This window comes from Anguilla rostrata, chromosome 13, assembly GCF_018555375.3.
Source record: "Anguilla rostrata isolate EN2019 chromosome 13, ASM1855537v3, whole genome shotgun sequence".
NCBI lineage: Eukaryota > Metazoa > Chordata > Actinopteri > Anguilliformes > Anguillidae > Anguilla > Anguilla rostrata.
Genome location: NC_057945.1, coordinates 7,274,014 through 7,290,600, shown reverse-complemented (window position 1 = coordinate 7,290,600; position 16,587 = coordinate 7,274,014). Strand labels below are relative to the sequence as shown.

At 42.7% G+C, this 16,587-nt stretch overlaps 1 protein-coding gene across 1 annotated transcript in view; it reads left to right on the top strand.

Moving 5' to 3' along the window:
- ptprt (protein tyrosine phosphatase receptor type T) overlaps positions 1-16,587 on the top strand; it is a 301,390-nt gene that overhangs the window by 213,285 nt on the left and 71,518 nt on the right. The gene's annotated exons all lie outside the window — the stretch shown is intronic.

Here is a 16,587-nt window from a genome sequence, read left to right as displayed (position 1 = left end):
ATCGTCATGCGATGAACATCTGCATCCGTTTCATTTCTCTCATTGCTGGCCTTGTGTTTTTGTGATCACTGAAATCCATAGATAAATGAGAAAACGTATTAAAAAAAGAAGAAAATTAGCATGTACGCTAGGTCGTTCATAAGGGCTACATAACACCTTCATAAGCACGTGCCACATGCGTATTTACGTAAGCATGTATGAATGTTTATGTGGTGCTTACAAAGAAAGTGTTGCCTAAAAAACATTTGTTGCTGAAAGTTGAGCACAGTGAGCGTTGCTACAGTATAGGCATGAATAGAAGGACTTAAGTCAACCTCGTCTGAGTATTGTTTAATTAGAATTTGTGGATTCCTGCCAGCATCCAGTAGTGCATTCAGAGAGCTCCGATCCACAGTGTCACCCATATATTTACATCCTCCAGTTCATTGCCAGCTTTTATATTGTGCAATGTCACACTGGAGACAGGCCACGTTTGACGAGCCACATAAAGACCAAGGCCACTCAATTAGCATATTAAACGGGCTAAATTTCAGAGAGTGAATTTCATGCACTGTAGACTAAGTACACCTTTCAATGAGTGGAATTTGCATAAGCCTCTGGCACAATAATGACTGCTCTTAGTGCTACTCTTTCTGCACTTTACTTGCACTTATCCCTCAAGAGGAAGGGCTTAAAACACTGTTTTACATTCCATGTCAAATTAGTAATTATTTTCCACTAAAAGTGTCACAACCTCCGCGGAGTGGTACACTAATTCGGTTTCATTAACCGCCGCGTGCGTTCGGTTTCCCAGCATGCTTTGCTCTCTCGGCCCATCTTATCTCCGAAAACGCTTCCCTCGTCTACACTCAAAAGATCTGTCGAGCATTTCAATCCCATCAAAGAGATCTCTGGTCCCGAGTCGCGCGTCGCTGTCTGAACTCGCTAAACACCTGTGAAAGAGTGCGAGAAGCTGGAACGCAAACGGAACGTTCAAATGAACCCGTTCCCCAGCGGCTGCGCCGGCGCAGTTCCTAGAAACGCTGTGCGGTTTTGCTGCGCTGGTCGACAAGATACTGTAAATCCGGAATTTTCCGGTATGTTCCGGATGGTTAGCGCCTGGTAGCGCCCTGCTGCTGGAGCTCCCACGGGCACTGCTCAGGCAGTGCAGTCGCGCTGTGCACAGGAATCAGCCTCAGCCGTGCTGGCTGGCACACAGCCTGTTCAAGCCCGTATGACAATGGCATGGCCTGTGTGGGTGGGTTCATTCTGATATTACTGGGTTACAGTTGCTAATGAGCGTTATTCTGCCACCCTCCATAATATACATAACACACTTCCTACATAACCTCTCTTAGCAAACTTAACTCACTCCCTACATAACCTCTGTTAGCATACATAACACACTCCCTACGTAACCTTTGTTAGCATACTTAACAAACTCCCTACATAACCTCTCTTAGCATACTTAACACACTCCCTACAAAACCTCTCTTAGCATACTTAACACACTCCCTACATAACCCCTCTTAGCATACTTAACACACTCCCTACAAAACCTCTCTTAGCATACTTAACACACTCCCTGCATAAATTCTGTTCATGGACATATAACACCCTCCCTGCATAGCCTCTGTTAGCACACATAACACACTCCCTACGTAACCTTTGTTAGCATACTTAACAAACTCCCTACATAACCTCTCTTAGCATACTTAACACACTCCCTACAAAACCTCTCTTAGCATACTTAAAACACTCCCACAACCCTTTAGCATACTTAACACACTCCTGCAAAACTCTGTTAGGAATACTAACACCTCCCTGCATACCTCTGTTCAGACATAACACAGGCCTCCCTTGGTGCATTAATAGGCCTGCTATGAGGAATAGACACAGGGCTGGCTCTGTCTGTGTGCTGATAGATAGGCTGTGAAGGAATTCAACACCGGCTCTTAATGAGCCGCGCACACTCTCAGGTCAGATAATCCATACCGGCTCACTGATGGATGCATTAATAGTGCTCTGTGCTCTGAGAAGAGGCTCAAGTAGATTTATGGGTACTGATAGATGGAGCTGGAGGAAACGAGCGCCTTTGGCTGAGAACACCAGCCTTGCGAGGTTAGGCCTGGGCCCAGATCCAGGTACATCGTGACAGGTGATTCCGCAATTTATTGGACAAGGGAAGCACACCGTTTAGCAACTGCATAGAAGAATCTGGACAAGAGCAAGAATGAGTAAATACATTTAAAAATATAAAAGTGGAACTGTTTTCATTGATATTTACGATTGCTACTTGGATGATGATGATAATAATAATAATAATAATAATAATAATAATAATAATAATAATAATAATTCAAGGAAATGCCTTTATTTTGACAAGGGATTCCCTACGAAGTCACATGAAAGCAACACTGATCATTTAGTAAGGTTTCAGGGGAAGTCCACTGAAAAAGTATAACACTTTACCATCTTTAAAATGATGGTGGTTGTATGTGTCATATGATATGAACATGTGTTTATGCATGGCTGTACATGTCTGTGCATGCTTTTGCATGTGTATGTTTACATGTTTGTGTTTGCACTGCATGTGATACTAATCATATGAGTCATCAGTGTTATAAAGCATTTTAAACATCTCAAAAATGTAACTAATGGTGCAATTATATGGCAGCCTGTTCTCTGCAAACGGAAGGGTTAACCTACATAAGGCTGTTTAGCTGGGACACCGAAGAACTGAGAATTCATCTTAAAATATTGAGGCCAAGCGTTTATTGAAAAAAAAAAATGAGGCTATTGTTTAAGTGCAGGACTGAATGTGCAGTAAGCAGCTTGTGTGTATTAGTATTTATAGCCACCTTTGGCTGCTGCTGTTGGAACTGTCATGCTCCTGTATTAATACCATGAGAATGATGGCAGCAGCACTGTTTAAAGGCAATCTGAATTAAAAGGTGGAGACTTATATATTGGTCACATGACCTGGCGGTATTGACTGACTGTTCTCATTGCTGAAATCTATCCACATCAGCCTCACTTATTATGCAAAGCCCTTGTAACACGGGCTTTTCTGATCTTGGTCAAAGCAGCCAGACTGCTCTTGGCTTCTATTGAATTTGTCGAGTTCAAAAAGCATTAAAACATGTCGAGTGTTCTAACACGTTGCTCTCAAAAGCTATTATATCATAATCGGCTTAATTAGCGAGCAGATGCAAATTGTGCCATCCCTCTCTCCGATCGCAGGCGTAGGCAGGTTTCCAGTTAGCCCCGAACCAATTAGCCTCTGTCTGTTCTGGCGGTGTGTGAGGTAACTCTTTTCGGGTTCGCCGTGGGATGAAGAGATAGTTGGGAAAGTTTTACCTGGTAACGCGCGCGGCGATTTAACGTCCACCAGGGTATTCATTTCTATGGTCAGAAGATGGTCAGGGCCCGTGTTGTTTTGTCAAGATATTTGACATGATCTGTCAAACAGGGTGACCAGAATGAGTCATCAGAAACAACTGAGCTGCATCGCCAATACTGCAGGATGCGGGGGGAGGGGGTTCTGGAAGTGCAGCAGGTAGTTAGAGGGCCACAAACCGTTTTAACTCCAGTGAAAAGTAGGCTGTTCCCCAGGTGAACTCGGCTTTCACCATGATTTTCCTGCTTATACTCATAGTGCTCTTTGGCAGAGCAGACTTCAGTTCACAATTCTGTTGTCCTAATAACCAAGGAAAAGTCCTTTTCACCATTACTATGGGTTTTTTTATGAAGAGAAGCTGTAGGGCATCCGTGGCATTGATCAGTGGAGCTGATCTCAGATCGGTTTAATAGCACGCTCCGCTGCACTCTTCTTTGTGTTTCCGTGGTTGGAACAGGTCCCAGATCAGTCGCTTATTCAGAGCTCCTTTACCGCCTTTAATGGATTTACAAAAGGCTGAACTTGTGCAATTATCAGGGTAAGAGCGCAGTTATGGCAGCGCGGGAACATTAACACGATCGTAATACGAGCATAACAGTTTATTACAAACTGCAGATGTCTGTAGGGTTGCAGTTTGTATCAGTGTGATGTATTGCAGCCCGTGTGCGCCGCACATTCTTGTGATTTGTGAGCATATTGTTCAGTTTTGTTCTAAGTGCTCCTTGATACTTCTCTGCTTTATCACTGGCCTTGTGAAAGCGCTACCAATTATATTTTAACATGTAATATCACTGTAAGGAGTATTTGTAAGCATGAATGATGCTCCCTGTACCAGATTGTTCCTTTGTGACTGCAGAGCTGCACCCACAGCCATACAAAGTGGATAGGAGTCTGGGGGCGGTGATTTCTGTGCTACCGTTGCACCTCACACTCACATTAACACAAAACATCACCATGTTTTACTGTACATCATGTACCGCCCAAAATATTGATGTGATTTTTTGGCCTTGTCACATCATTATTTTTGGGTGGTACATGATGCACTGTATATCATTGGGTGATGTTTTGTGTTAATATGGCTAATAAACTAAGTATGATAATTACATGAATGATAAGATTTTGAACTTTGACTAGATTTGATAAACTTTTTTTTTTTAAAGTCAGATTTGACCTCAGTTTTTCAGTTTATATAAATACTGTATATTGAGAAGTAACTTGAGTTAATTTATTTCTTCATAATGTGGAAACATGGACACAGGCTTTGAAAGGTGAGGGTATATACATGGTAATATTTACTGCATCTCAACATTTATAGCAGTCCATTTATGTTACTGAGTGCTGCTGTGAAACCATGGTTACCACAGCCTTTTTTCCAGGGAATTGCATGCCTAGCAGGAAGTGAACGTAGATAACAACAATTGCTATGCATTTTTTTATGTTGTTCCGCTTCAATATAGCGACAGACTCCATCACCATTGATAGAACTATAGAAGAGCTAATCAAGGCTTTTCGAAGCGCTGGTTAGCACGTTAGCTGGTCAGCTCTCATACCCGGAATGGCTTTTCAGGAAAGTTAGGGGCTTTATCTCCATAATTTTCATGAAAAAGGTGTATCATAGCTGAAGAACCGTGCCAGGGATGTTATTAAATCACCTCCCCCCCAACCCCCCCTCACCACCCCCTGTGAACTACTGAACTGGTGAAATGGTTAAATAAGAACAGAAACAGGAAATGAAGAACTATAGAAGTTTTTTTTTTTTTTTATCTTCACCATTGCATGCAGAGAGAGTCTGGGGTAATGAAAAGCTTTCGGTGCAAACAGAATTCATTAAACATGGAAAGAAAAAAATACATAAAGAGACTGGATCGCCAAGGAAAGGTTTTCTCTGGTTCGTCTTAAGTGGGTTTCTGCTGCTAGGTTGCAAGGGTACTGATTGTAATAAAGGTTCACAGATTGAGATTGTGGAGTCATTACTCATAGTCATTACTCAAAGAAAATGTCAGTAAATTAGTTTAGCCTGTTCTTTAATTAGGTTTTAACAACGGTAAAAAAACACAAAAACACTTCTTCAACACTTGATTATTTGGATATTGAGAGGGCAGCTAATGGCATTTTTAAAGTCCGTGCTGAATATAAATACATTTAAAAGGATGATTAGAAATTGTTGCCCTATGTGCACTTATTTGAAGTTGAGATAGTTGCTTTTTCTGTAAATACAAATAATGATTAAAAACATGCCTACCTTTGTATATGAGGGGCTATGTATAAAAAAGTGCTGTAATTTCTACATTATGAAACCAAAATGTAGAAAAATAACCTTTAAGAAAAGGTGAGAATCTGTACGAAAACCACATGTGAATTGTTTAATTATAAATTCAAATTTGGGAGTACAGAGCCAAATCAATAAACAATGCCTTTGTCCCAAACATTATGGAGCTCACTGTATGTATTGAGTTGAACTGCATTGTAAAGTTAAAGAGAGATACTCATTAAGTTGTCTATTTGCTCTGGAATATTTCTGCTGAGCTGACCTTGTAATAAGAGGTCATAGGTCTGCAAAATTCTGACCATTAGCCAACTCAGGAACTCAAAAATAAAGAAATGAAGACTTATTAAACAAGCAGTTTAGTTTTAATTTTAAATGATTTTAAATACATTGAAGTACAAACAAAGTTTTTAACCATCATTGGTGTTTAATTAAATTGCAATCACTCTTTACTGAGAAACGTTAATTTGCTGAATAGGTCTCACACATCACATATGCAAATAAGGCATACAATTAAACTGGATCAAATAATTTTTCATTAAATGGTTTAAAAAAAGTAAACAGACCAGATTGAAAAATGCATGTTAATCCAGCTCACTCAGTTTACTGAGATGTTAGCTTTAGCTTCTGAACGCTGTAGTAAAAATCTCATCCTTCTTTGCCTGTAAGGGGTGTAATAGATACATCATCATCACCCATCATGCACTGCAGCTAATACCCTGGGTACCCTTAATGCCATTCATTCCTACTCCGATCTCATTAATGATTTATAAGGCAGATATTTGCCTAACTATACAGATGTTATTCCAGACCTATTCATGTACTAGATTTCACTAGATAAACATAGTGATGGATTATCTTCTGATATCTCAGTTCTAGTTCCATTTTAGCTGGCTGCATGTCATCTGTGGGCGTCCATCTTGTTCACCGAATTCCTCCTCAGCCAGGACTTGGTGACCAAAACGCAGACCGCCCATGCCTAGAGTCGTCTGCGTTGGTGGTACTTCCCGTCTGTCTCGCACTACAAAATGGCCAAACAGTATCCTCTCAGATGGAACCCCCACACCCCTCTTCTTCTCTCCACCCTTCCCTCTCTCTGTCTCCCTCAGCTTCTCCATCTCTCCATCCAGGCATTTCCATTTCTCTCTCTTCCCTGTGATCCGAGGAGAAGCCAGGTGTGCTGCTTTTACAGTGATGCTTTACCTGTGTGTGTCCGACGAGGGCCCAAACGCTTCTCGACAGTGTGAGACAGGGACACAGACAGAGGCAAGCCGGGCCTACCCTGGCAGACATGGGTTAGAAAGCACTCTGAGTGATATGTGTGGGGATATCTGCTTGACTGTGGGATGCCCAGAGGTCTGTAAGGAAACAGCTTTCCAATGTTTCTAACCCGTTTTTTTAACCAGCCGTTTCCTCCATCAGCTCTTTGTCTTCCATGCGTGTGGCACAGATAACTAATCAACCTGTTTGTCCTTTTTTTGGGTGCTCAAATTTGTCCCACTGGCTCACCTTCATGCCTCAGAAGACATGCGCATTCCTACTCTTATTACCTGTAAGTAGAATCGAGAAAAAGAACATCTTCCTTTTGTTCCATTCTCTTATCTATTCTTCTTTTGCTTTTTTTCTTGTCTTTTATCCTACATAGCTTAACATTGTTCTGAGCCTTCGGTGAGATTACCCCCCCCCCACTCCTCCTATAAAGTACTTTAATGGTTCCATCACCATATTTTTAAGATAAATGAAAAGCACTTTTGAACCCTTCACTTGGATAAAGGTGAGATGCATTGTTGTATTATTGAAGGAAAATTACAGACTTGGCATGTTATATCTTCTTTGAAGAATGCAAGACGGACACATTTTCTCCAGGTGCTTGCTGGGTAAATCTGTTTGAGAGGAGAGAGAGCTGTCGCTGCTCCACCCGCTCTCCTTTGGCAGCCATTTTATCTGACTGAGTAACTCGTGGGTCCCGTCTCCCATCTGCGAGCTGTTTCTAGGACTCCCCAAACTGCAGTTAGGCTTTCTATCCAGTCCCTTCTACTCCCCCAGCCATGTCATGGTGGAAGAAGCACCTCAACACCAATCAGAAAGAGTGCTGTGTTCCTGCATGTACATTCTATCCAATCAGAAAGCATGCTATATTCCTGCATGAACACGTTATCCAATCAGAAAGAGTACTGTATTCCTGCACAAACATTCTATCCAATCAGAAAGCATGCTATATTCCTGCATGAACAAGTTATCCAGTCAGAAAGAGTACTGTATTCCTGCACGAACGCTCTATCCAATCAGAAAGCATGCTATACTACTGCATGACCACGCCATCCAATCAAAAAGATCACTGTATTCCTGCATGTACACTATCCAATCAGAAGGAGCATGATCTCCCTGTCTGAAAACCCTCTACCCAATCAGAAAGAACATTTTATTCCTGCGTGAACACGTTATTCAATCAGAAGGAACATTGTATTTCTGCATGAACATTTCATCCACTCAAGGAGCCTTGTATTTGTGCACTAATTTCGGTATTCTGCTAAAACGAATCAGTAAACTAATTTGTGCCTGGATGAAAGTGATGTTATAGTGAACTTGAAAACTACTTTTAAAGTCTGTTAAACCACTTTTCTACACCACAATGTTCCCTGTTTGCCCTGACACCACCCGTAAGATCCCCACTGTTTTTTCCAGTCGACAGAAAAGACTCCTCTTTTGGGCCTGATCCTCTGGTTGAACAGTGTTTAATGGTATTTCCAGTACATACAAACCTACAGAGGATAAACTCAATGACTCCTCTTGCAGTTTAAGATCCTAGCATAAAGGAGGTAAGATGCTGAGGCGTTTAATGGTACAGTAGTTTAATGGTACAGTAGTTTTATGGTGTAGTATTTCAATGGTACAAGAGTTTAATGGTACAGTAAGTAGATCTATGGTAGAGTAGTTTAATTGTGCGGGTGTTTAATGGTACAGTAGTTTAATGGTAGAGTAGTTTAATGGCAGGCGAGTTTAATGGTGTTATAGTTTGTAATGGTACAGTAATTTATAATATCTTTTGTAAGGACGCATCCAGTTAAATCCTGCAGTCGCTTCAAATTAGTTTTGAAAGACAAAATTACATCATAGCAGAACAAGAGGATACGTTTGGCCCTTTGTCTACAGTGCAGTCTACCACACTGTGCAATAATAATACAGAACAGGAACTGTGTATATGGGAAAACAGGTGATATACAGAGTCACCATAACAACTCCACTAACTAAAATATGAAATGTTTTTACAGATTAGGCAGAGCTAGTCTTTAACATGGTCACATTATAAATTATAATTATAAATAAGGCAGTTACTACCCTTTGTCTGGACTTATAAAAAGATGAGGTAAACTTAGTAATAGACCCGATTACTACGCTGCTTCTTTGGATGCAAAAAGCATTACATGCTCAGTGTATCGAAGGTACATAAGCACAGATGGACTGAGTTTTGAGTAAATTTACAGTAATGAAATTATCTATGCAGCTGTATGCGGTAACATTTTATCTCATGTCATGATTTAAATCCATAAATCATGGCATAAATGGACTAAGAGTAATTAGTATTATATCAGCGCAGGCATTTCTAAATTGCCTGCAATGGCTTTAATTGGACGTTCTAATACCGACTTGATGAATTGCCGTTTACCGCAATTATCTCTTTTCTTTTAAACAACATCGATTTCCAATCTGTTTCGCAGTTTGATGACAAATGTGTGTCATCTCTCAAAAAAAAAAAAAAAAAAAGCACAATAAAATTCACGCTGACACGCGGAGCGGTTTTCCCCCCTCACTCTCCCCTCCGGTTGTGACACGGCCGAGGCTATGAATCTCCCTCGCTCCCGCCCCGCGAGTTGTCTTCTTGTGACAGGAATGAGCCGAAAGGGCACTCCGACTCCGCTCGTTGGTCTCTTGATTAAAGCCCTCGGACTCCGGCGGACCCCCTTTTTTGGGGCCGCGCCGCCTTTCTCGCGGTAGTTAGCCGCGTCGCCGGCCGAGTCCGCTCGGCGAGCGGCGCCGCAGACGGGAGTCTGTCGCCGTTCTGATTGGTGTCTGAAACAGAACTGCGCTGGAAGTGTTAGGCCGCTATTTTCACGCCGTGCCCTTTTAATATTTATCTATCACGTCTGTCCTCGTGTAAAGTTCCTGTGTGACGATAACTTGAATAATCAATGAATAATCAATCGGATAAATACCCTTACTTGGCCCAAACTCTTCCTGGTTGTGTGAGAAAATGATACTTAGAAATAATCTAAAATGTATTATTATTATTACTATTATTATTATTATTATTATTATTATGTACATCCTGGTCGAAGTGAAGCCGTACATTTTCAGATTTATCATTTTTTCTCCTATAAATTTAGTGTCTGAGGAATATTCAGCCTTTCATATGTTGATGTAGTAATTGATGTCATTTGTTTGCTATGTAAACCCTGTGTGACCTTCAGAGGTTCGTTATGTTGGTGCTGTGCTCAGTTCACCTGGGCTGTAGTCGTCAGCAGGTGAACAGTTTCGTTTGCTTTGTGTGGAGTGCGCAGCTCTTTGGGAGGCTTTCTTGGGTGATGCAGTTTAAAGGTTTTGGAAACTGGGTACGGGTGTGGCTACCTTTCCAATCAGGGCCCCTGGAATGTCAGTGAAAGCTGGCTGCCCCGGGCAGTTCACGCTGGAGAGTTCTTCTTCATCGTCTGTCCCACCAGCATCCTCTGAGACCCAGAGTGAGGGCACGGCCTTCCTCAGCCTGCTGCTTAAACACACTCTCACCTGCAGTCCTCAGGATTTAGCTCTCATGCTATTAATAATGCATCCAGCTTTGCATTATTACTCAAAGGCTGGAGACCAGTAATTAATTCAGTGTCATTGATGTACATGTATCACAGACAGACACACATGCTCGCATGCACACACACACACACACACACATACACTCACACTTACAATTTAAGTGAAATTCTGTCTGGATTTTGGTTCAGTGGAATATCTTGCTCATGCATACAAAAGTAGTGTCTCGAGAAGATTGCAACCCTATGACAAATGAAGTAGTTACAAGTCCATCTCTCCAGTCTTGGATCTAGTTCATTGCATGCTGCATAAGATGCGTGGAGTCCATATGAATGATGCGAGTTGCGAGAGCATTGGTGAGGTCCAGGTTGAGAGAGCATTGCATGCTGGGTAAGGTCCAGGTTGAGAGAGCATTGCATGCTGGATAAGGTCCAGGTTGAGAGAGCATTGCATGCTGGATAAGGTCCAGGTTGAGAGAGCATTGCATGCTGGATAAGGTCCAGGTTGAGAGAGCATTGCATGCTGGATAAGGTCCAGGTTGAGAGAGAATTGCATGCTGGATAAGGTCCAGGTTGAGAGAGCATTGCATGCTGGATAAGGTCCAAGTTGAGAGAGCATTGCATGCTGGATAAGGTCCAGGTTGAGAAGATGTTGCATGCTGGATAAGGTCCAGGTTGAGAGAGCATTGCATGTGGATAAGGCCAGTTGAAGAGCATTGCATGTGGATAAGGTCCAGGTTGAAAGATGTTGCATGCTGGATCAAGTCCAGGTTAAGAGCTTTTGCATGCTGGATAAGGTCCAGTTGGGGACAGCAACACATGCTGGATAAGGTCCAGGTTGAGAAGATGTAGCATGCTGTCCATGGGTTCCATCAGGCCCATACAGAGACTCTGTAAGGTGAATAATCTGTCTACAGACTGCAAGTGTTCCATTTTCTTATCAATTCCCCAAATTATACTCAATATATTTTTCTATGCAGGGCATCAAATCTTTTGCCTATTGGGAAAAACCACAATGCTGAGAGAACCTATAGAAACCGTGCCATTGTAAACGCTTGAGAAATGAGATGCAGGCTGTTTCTCCCTTTCAAACACCGACTCCTGATTCACTGTAGGCCTACAGATTGCCTATAATTGTGTTATTATGAGAGCATCGAATAATGTGCTATTAGTAGAGCCATGGCTAATGTAAGAGCCAGACCAGCCAGAGCGCCACATCCTCGCTTTTAATCAAGTGCTGCTTTGACATTCATTAAATAAGGATTATCACTACTTCATTGCCACTTGCAGTATGCAGGGAATCTGTCATTTAAATGAGCCCATTATAGGAGTTTTCAGCCGAGAGGACTCCTGTAGTCTGGCATTGCTGTGACCTTATGACTCCAGGAGAGGGATTCAAAGGCACTCTTTTTCACTGAAGTTTCACTAAAGCTTTTGGTGCAATTGAACACCTGTATGGCAGTATATTTGTCTCTGCTGAAGAAAAGCAAAAATTTAAGAAGTCAGAACAAAGTTATGAGCGCTCCAGCCAAATGCAGGTCTGTTGGTCAATCGGAATTTGGAGTGGCAGCTATGACGCCCACTCAATGAGACCCCACATACGCATGAAATTTTCCTCTGAAATTTTCAACTGAAAACAGGGAAAGCGAAAGCAAAGTTCTGGAAATTATAACCAAAAGGCTGAAATGTCCGATCAGAAGATGGAATTGCAGTAGAAGCAATTGAGTTATTGACAATATTTCAATTGAAACTTTTTCTTTTTTTCCATTTAGATTTAGGTTTTGCTCTTATATAAAACTTTGCATTAGTTCTTCCTTACATCTCAGACAGTTCCGTATATAGAGCAGTTACACAGTTCAGTATGAGGGCGATTCTACAGTTCCGTATGAGAGCAGTTATGCAGTTCCGTATGAGAGCAGTTATACAGTTCCGTATGAGAGCGGTTATACAGTTCCGTATGAGAGCAGTTATACAGTTCCGTATGAAAGCGGTTATACAGTTCCGTATGAGAGCAGTTATACAGTTCCGTATGAGAGTAGTTATACAGTTCCGTATGAGAGCAGAGAATCCGGCTCTAATGAGGCAGAGCTGCACTGTCTCCCATGAGGGCACAGATGACATGTAGCCTCACCTCTTCTCTCTCGTTCCCTCTCTCCTCTCACCTTTCGCTCTTTGGCTTCTTTCCTCATCCCAGTTAATGTGACTTTTTTCCTTTTCCATCATCCCCCGTGTCTGTCTTTCTTTTTGAGTCTGTCGCTCCCCCACGCCCCCCTTCCTCCCTCTTCCCCCTCTCGTGTGAGAGCTCCTGTTTCTCTCCCTGCCATATGAGTGAGGTCCTGGGTGCAGTTGAAGCAGCCACTTATCAACATCATTAGCTATCATAATTCACAGCATAATGGGGCCAGCTGCCATTGGTCATTACATTACATTACGTTCATTTAACAGATGCTCCTATCCAGGGCGACTTACAATGCAGGAGAAACAGGAGTGCATTCACCTGATTAATATGAGTAACAGTGACCTGGCCAACTGAGATAACCACCAACAGCCAAAGCACAATTTCTAAATACGTACTGACTACATCCATAACAAACCCTAAGTAGAGAGAAATATAACCATAAAAAAACCTAAAACTGTAAAAACACCGAGACTGAATTACAGTATTCATTCAGGTACATATAAAAGGTGGGAGTGCCAGGAAGTGGAGATGGGAGAGCAAACGAGGTGCAGTCTCTTGGGGATCCCAATGTTCCTTCTGTCCTGACCACTGTTGGACGTTTTTTGTCACCACTAGGGGGTGCTAATGCAGATTGGCACCATGACTGGGAGAACCACGCAGGGATGGCAGTGCCACTCCCCTTGAGTTTACAGAATAGAGAGATCTTGCACGGTTTAGGGTTTGAGGGCCATGGAGGTGTGGAGGAGCAGTGCCCCTCACTCATTGGAGCTATGGTGAAGCTGTTCTCCCCGCTACTATGTAGGCTATTACCATGGATTTCAACTTGATGTGAGCGGGGCAGTAGGGCACCAGAGAATGGGTGAGATGGGTGTGAAGTGAGGAGGGTGTGATGTGAGTCGATTTGGGAAGACGGTAGACCAGTCGTGCGGCTACGTTCTGTTTCAGCTGCGGGGGCTTAGTAGCACAGACAGGGAGGCCAGTGAGAAGGGAACTGCAGTAGCCCAAGCCGGTGGTGGAAAGAGCAGGGAGCAGGCGGTGGTGAGCACAACCTTCTGAGCAGCTGACTGATGGTTCCATAGGGCCCCCTTCAGTGTTCCCTGCAGAGCAGGCTGGGTATGATTTAGTGCAGGACCAGCGGGGACTGTGTCTTCTGTGTCAGAGACGCCAACCAGAATATGAAAAGGACATACGATGCTCCGTGGGTACTTTCTTGACGGACTACCATAGATACTCTCCCGTGTCTGAGTCCTCATCAGGATGAGGCTGCCTATTGAGCTGCTGCTATACTTCAAAGGAGCTCCTGAAATATCACTACTGACAGTTAACTGCAGCAGTGAAGGCACCGTGGTCAAAGTATCTTCCGTCTTAAAGAAGAAGACTGACACAAATTTCAACGCGCACACATACATGCATACACACATCGATATACACATACACGCACACTCTTGCACGCATATACACACACATACGCATCGACATATGCATGTATGTACACACACATGCATGCATGTACACACACACAGGCATGCACACACACACATTTATGCATACGCTCAAATACATTTGCACATAAGCACACGCATCTATATGCATGCATGCACACCTACTCATGGGTGGAATAACACACACAGAGCCCTGTCAGCTTGAGCGTTACAAGCTGAGAGGCTAATAGAAAGGGAAAGGCAGGGGTGAGAGCACAGCACAGCACAGCACAGCACAGCACAGATCCGCAGAACACAGCACAGCACAGCACAGCACAGCACAGCAGACTCTTCTCATATGCCTCTGACCGTGGCCTTTCTGAGAAGGCAGTGGCTGCTCTGCTCTGTCTTAGGCCTCAGAGCTGTTCGGGATGCAAAATGGCTAATTTGTTTAGCAAATGTGTATTAGCACACAGAGCTTAGGCCTGTCCATTCAAAACTGTGCCTGCAGGCTTTATCTTACCCATCAGCCCGTGGGCCAGACCAGTGAGCCCGACACAATTCTCCTTGTAGGGAATCCTCTTTCAACGCACATTCCAGGAACACAAAGAGTATTATGTAAATCAATACAATATGGCTTGATTTTACTTTTCCCAAACAAAACACTCTCTCTGTGGTTGCTGGCATGTGGTTGAAAAGCGGATTTGCTTCTCCCAAGCTCACATATATCCTGTGATTTTAAATATCATCTCAAGCACCGGGTTTGTTCGTGAAGGGGAGGGATCCATGGAGTAACATTCATACAAATATTAGGACATAAGCTGAACTTAAATGCCAATATTTTAATGATAAAAAAAAAAAGAGAATTAAATAATGATATTTTTAAATAAAAATTAATTTAACTCCTGATCCCACACCCGTACAGATACTGTAGGCACTGTGCAGAATGCATGAAATTATACCATGATCAGAGTGGGGCATCAGTTACCAAAAAAAAAAAAAAACTCAGATATTTTAAATGTTTTGATAGCAGGCGGTATTTAATAAGCAGAAAGCAGCAGCAGTTATTCAGCAGGGTCTGCGTTCTCAGATAGTAGACGTGAATGCCATCGCTGTAGATATCTCATCTGTCAGATGAGGCTGGACCAAACCCATGTGGTTTGGTTGCTTGCAAGATTAATCTTTGGATCCATAATGGACATCAGATTTTTTTTCCTTCATTACCATAGATACAGCTGCTCCCAGAAAGCCACTGGTCACCATAGATATTAAGACATGGGGTTCTCTCCCATATGCTCCTCTTTCATTTAAACTAATCTGATACTAGGCCTATCAGCTTATGCACAGGCCTCGCTATTCAAAACGTGTAACATGGAAGAAAAAGTCTATTATCTGATTATATTAAAATGGCACTTGCTGTAAAGGTTTTTCGTAGGAGGAATGTTCTACCTGCCGGATGAAAATGATGGTGTAGTTCAGTGTTCTGTCTGTCTAGAGATGAATAAGAACATAGTTTGCCGATTCACCGTTTTCTCTAGAAGTGGGTGTGGCAAAGCTGGTGGGCGTGACATGGAGGGAGGGGGGTGTTGGGGGATGGAGAGCCTGACAGGAGTTGGAGTAGTTTAATTTATAAATAACAGATGCTTGGCTGGAGTCAGTCATATAAGGAAGGGCTGTTGGTTGGGCCAGCAGGCACTGTTCTGGTATGTGGATGACCCCCAGTCATGGATCGCATCTGGACCACGCCCATTTCAACGGCATCCCCGTAGAACTCTCTCCGCAACCACTAATTGTGCGTTGTCCCGGGATGGGAGGGTTCAGTCGATTAGGAGTGGGTTTCATCACTTTCTTGCCACCCCCTGTGGTCGATCAGGCACTTGGGGTCTGCTTGCGTATGAAAGGTCTTCCTCTGACTCCGCTCTATGCTAGCTGAGCTGTAGTCTTCATTAGTCATTAGTTACACCAGCTGTCCAAATATGTGACATGTCCTTTCCCAGCTCCCATGTGTATGTGACATTACATACTCTCAATCACACATGCACACACACATACACACACATGCACAAATATACACACAAACGCATGCTAGCACACACACTCACACACATGCATGTAAGCATGCACACACACACATATACACACACACTCTCATACCCTTTGCTACATTACTGTACATATTCTCAACACACACACATACGCTCATGAACACACACGCACGCATGTGCACACACACTTACTTTCTAACAATGATCTTTTATTTTCTATGTCAAATATCTGTTTAAAAATAAGATTATTATAATATTATAGGTAGGTAAACTGACCAGCAGGTATTTATTTCATAACTTTTCCAGTTTTCTCTTCTTGACAAATCAGTGAACTGCGTTGCCATGCTGGTGATTTGACAATACAGCAATGAATTTCAATATTCAGCGTCAAGGAAACAGCGCTATCACTGTTTCCAGTGAATCTGTGCCTTGGTCGACACACATTTCAAGAGCGTTTTCTTCATGTGTTACATGATCTACCGTTGAGCAGAAAGAGAA